General features: G+C 36.0%; 1 pseudogene; it reads left to right on the top strand.

Annotated features, from left to right (window-relative positions):
* Window positions 1-4,045: 4,045 nt before the first annotated feature.
* On the top strand, window positions 4,046-4,164 carry LOC145263714 (5S ribosomal RNA; annotated as a pseudogene).
* The last annotated feature ends 465 nt before the right edge of the window (window positions 4,165-4,629 follow it).

Raw genomic sequence — 4,629 nt, 5'->3', positions numbered from 1 at the left:
TTTGAAGATGTACAAGTTGAGTTAGGAGACAGAACAGAGACAAAGATAGAGAGAGATGGGAGACGGATGGGGAGAGTTGGAGACAGGGTTTGTGTGGCCTTGTATGCAGGGAAAAAGCAGAATCTAAAACGCGTGCAATTTTCCAACAAGAAAACATTTGGAATAAAAGCTGTCCGAAAATATAACTGGAGATTTCTGGTCGTTTCTTTGGAAGGAATGTTCATTTCAACTTTGGCCAGTTCATCAACCAAGACCCGAGATGAACGAAGGTAATATTTTCCTGTTTGGCAAGATGCAATTCCCCAGAGAGATATTCTATCCCTTTTACTGTAAGGAAATGTTTGTTGATAAAATGTTATATGTCCCATTGAAACTGTATATATATATATAATGTACATTTGTAAACAATTATACACACCGCTACAAAGAATATTATATGTCCACTGCATATATAATGACGTTCATTATATACACGTACATATAAATAGACCTTACACACCAACATATCATAATTCTGTACCATGCTCCCCTTGAAGGGAGTGCAACATAACATACTCGATTTGGTGCTTGATGACCACAGTCTCTCCACAAGGCAGCATAAAGACCTGGGTTACCACACACACACACACACACACACACACACATACACAATGTCAAGAAAATTAAAAAACAGCGACCAATAGAAATAAGGGTCCAAATTAATGTTAAATGAGTTGAAAAGAATATTTGTGTTACTATCCACATAGATTCGAAAAAGTGGTCAAAAAACAAATATATAACAAATAAATGTCACCAAAGGCAAGATAAGTTACTCTTCTACCTATCTGAAAAAGTTGTGAGTGGTTTTACTTTAAAACGTGTAATCAGTTCAAAAATCATACAGTGTTTATCGATATATTTTAAAAAGAAAAATGGCGGCATGCTCGCTGTTGAACATGGTAAGTTTGGGAAAATGAGTTCAAACAAACAAATTATACAAAATACTGTTAGAAACCCACCGATTATATGTCCGCCTATGTCACGGTAATACATATTGAGTGATTTTCTAACAGTATTTTGTGTAATTTTTTGTTTAAACTCGTTTTTCCAAACGTACCCTGTTCAACAGGGAGCATGCCGCCATTTTTCTTTTTAAAATATATTGATAAATACTGTAGATTATTTTCGAACCGATTACACGTTTTAAAGTAAGTAAAACCGTTAAAAAATTATCCAGATAGGTAGAAAAGTAACTTAACTTGCCTTTGATAACATTTATTTGTTATATATTGTTTTTTTGACAACTTTTTCGAATCTGTGTGGATTGTAAAACAAATCCGAATATTGAAGCAGAAGGAAAGACATATACACTTTCTGACCTTTTGTTTTCGTCCAGACTACTATTCATCGACTAACATCCTTTCTCTTTCATTTCTCATTTCATTGACATCTTGATGAAAACGACTCAATAAAGTTGCTTTTAAGAATAGAAATTGACTTTGTCTTATTTTCTATAGAGTTTCATAAATTTCATAGCAGATCTGCCCCTGTCATAAAAAAGTGTTGTGGTCGTTTTCTTTTTCTAATGAGTCTCAAATCATGTGAGGTACCTGTGCAGAATTTGAACCAGACGTAACTCACCGTCCACTCGTCAGATTACAATGAAACTCGAGCGATTGACGTCATGTTCCGAGCAAAGCCGAGCGGACGGTGAGTTACGTCTCATTCAGATTCTGCACAAGTACCATCATGTGACAATCGGATAATCAACTATTAGTCGATTTCATCACCTTCCTTCTCTCTTGAGAGACAATGGATACCCTCTGCAAGGGTGGCTGCACATGTAATTATGAAGCAAGTGTTGCACAATCTCCAACCATCATTCACCTCTCTTGAATCAGCACTGCTTGATTCTAGTGGCAAGGAGAAATGTTAAACGACTGGAAACAATGCCGAGATAAGTGATTATCATAACTGCAAAAAAAATTTTTTTAATTTCTTTTCTTCTTTCTAGTGCCTAATATCAAATAGAATTTCCATGGACAGAGTTTATGTCCAACAACTTCCATCTACGGAACATGTCTCAAGATTGCTTTACTAAGTGCTACAACATGGTTATCTTCAAAGTGTGGTAATGGAGATGTTGATATTTTTTGAGCCCGAGGGACTGAATCAGGGTTTACACCGTTGTGTCAATAAGCACTTGTCATAAACCGTCTTCATAAGTCATCAAATTTCATTCATTTGTTATTTGCAATCCTCTCATAATATTCATTATTAAGATGATAATCTATTCATCTCATCAACCCTTACTCTTGAGTTGCTTTTAGCCTTGACATATCATCATCATCAATATTATTTTTGCAAACTACCAGAGTGCCCCCTTTTGTGGGAGCTTGTTTTCTCTCACATTAAAAATGACCTTGTGTCACATTTTGTTTTTGTGGGGTAGCAAATAGACATATCTCTGGCCAAATGTAACATATTCATTACATGTCAGCACTTGGGACCCACACATTGTATGCAGACAGTTGCACGTAAACGAAGATAAGGAAAGAATTCGACTCACTCTTTTTTCAGTTGAAACAACAGACATTTATTTACAGGTACTTCCAGAATAACGCCCAGTCTTTTGTTCAAAAGTCTTCTCAAACTCTAATGTGCTTAATAAGACTCTGCCGTGACGAATATATGATAATCTTGTAAGAATTTAAATAAAATAAATACATGTTAGATACGTTTGAAGCCAATAAATTTCAAACAAAATAAATACTGTTTATTTTGTAATAATGCGTTGTTTTAGTTTCAAACATATCTTATACGTATTTATTTTATTCAAACTCAACCAGCGCTTTCTATTCAAGGAACACAAACCCTAACGTGAATTCCGCGTGACCAACGCACCGTTTCGACATTTGAAAAGACTACCGCAGAAACAACTAATGGACTTCTACTGATTCTATGCTCCAACAACAACATGACAAAAAAAAAAAAAAAGAGAAAGAAAGACATACTAAGATGAAGTTTAACTTCGAAATATATTTATAAATTTCAAACAAAATAAATATTTGTTTATTTTGTAATAATGAGTTGTTGTGGCTTCAAACGTACCTAATACGTATTTATTTTATATGAAACTGTCTTTGTCCAGCCATGTTTAGGACATGCCTTTCCCGATTGCTCTTGGGCCACATGTGTAACACATCTATCTCTGTCCTTCTCGACCACGTTTTTCTTTTCTTATAATCTTTTTCTTTCCTTCTTTCTTGCTGTGACGTCACCTCGCATATGGCTTGCTCATTTGCATATGTTGGCTGTTGCTGCTGCTGCTGCTGCCATATGCATGTCCGCACTCTGTTACACAAGTATTCAGCCTCTCACGTCCATTTTTATCACTTTTTCCTTGTTATGTGAACTGGACCTGCTACTTTAACCTTCATACATCTGCTAACCCAAGAACATTCATCTATTCATTCAACATAGTCATAACATCAAGATCTTCTGTTCTCTCTATACTGTCCAGATTTAATCATCCTCTGAGACCATAAGAACTAAATTTATTTTTAAGATTCCCATTACACATCCATCGTATCATTCTCATATCATTTCTCTCCATGCAGCACATATCCTCAACTCTCACTGACCAGGTTTAACTTCCATGCATCCATTATGCTGTGTATGTTGCATGAGGGGCTGAATCAGGGTTTTACACTATTATGTATGAAAGTACTTAGTGGTATTACTGCTAGTTGTCCCCTAAATAAAGAACCATGATATACAGTGTGTCTGTAAAGTCTTGGCACAAAGGTTAAGTAAATACTAAGTGATTTCTTGTGCCACATTTCTATTGTGTTTTCCCACTGCAACAAGGCTGAAAAGTGAGCAGAAAACCAGCTCTTCTTAGTGAGCACTCTACTATTTTCATAACCGATCAGAGAAGTTGCAAGATTGATATCTAATAATAATGTGCGTTGTTGTCTTTTAGCCATTAACATCCACCTATAAACATTAACGAAACAGTATATAGATGACCGATAAATTCTTATCTTGATCAATAGTGGTATTTATATACGGCATAATCCACGTTGACACACCAGTTTTCATTAGATCACCAAAGTTAAGCAGCGTTGAGCCTGGTCAGTACTAAAATGGGTGACCATTTGAGAATTCTAGGTGCTGTATGTGCTCTCTGCTTATCTCGGCACTGTTTCCACTCATCTAGCATTTCTACTTACCACTGGACTCAAACAGTGCCGACTCAGGAGAGGTGTTGTTGGAGATTGCACAACCCTTATTACACAAATACATGCGCAGCTAACCTTACAGGGGATATTCATTGTCTTTCAAGACTGAACGGAGGCATAGTAGTTGTAACGCTCTGCTGGTTAGTGATGACAAAAGTTTTCTGAATTTACTCCGACCATTTATAACTCTTGCAATTGCACTAGCACCTTCTCCATCCTGTGCTCTAATGGTATCGCCAAAGTAACAAAACTTTTCAGTATCCGCAATAGTTTTACCATCCAAATGATGCATTCGGTGGAAGGATGACGTAAGCGCTAAAAGTTGAAATTTTTGTAAAATATCGAGGAGAATGTAATCACAAAAGATTTTTTGCTGAATTCAAAGTATTTATGTGAAAATAAGTGT

Source organism: Euprymna scolopes, chromosome 3 (assembly GCF_053919585.1).
Source record: "Euprymna scolopes isolate OS-2025 chromosome 3, ASM5391958v1, whole genome shotgun sequence".
Lineage (NCBI taxonomy): Eukaryota > Metazoa > Mollusca > Cephalopoda > Sepiida > Sepiolidae > Euprymna > Euprymna scolopes.
The sequence above is the reverse complement of the archived record's forward strand: the minus strand, read 5'-3'. Positions and strand labels throughout refer to the sequence as shown.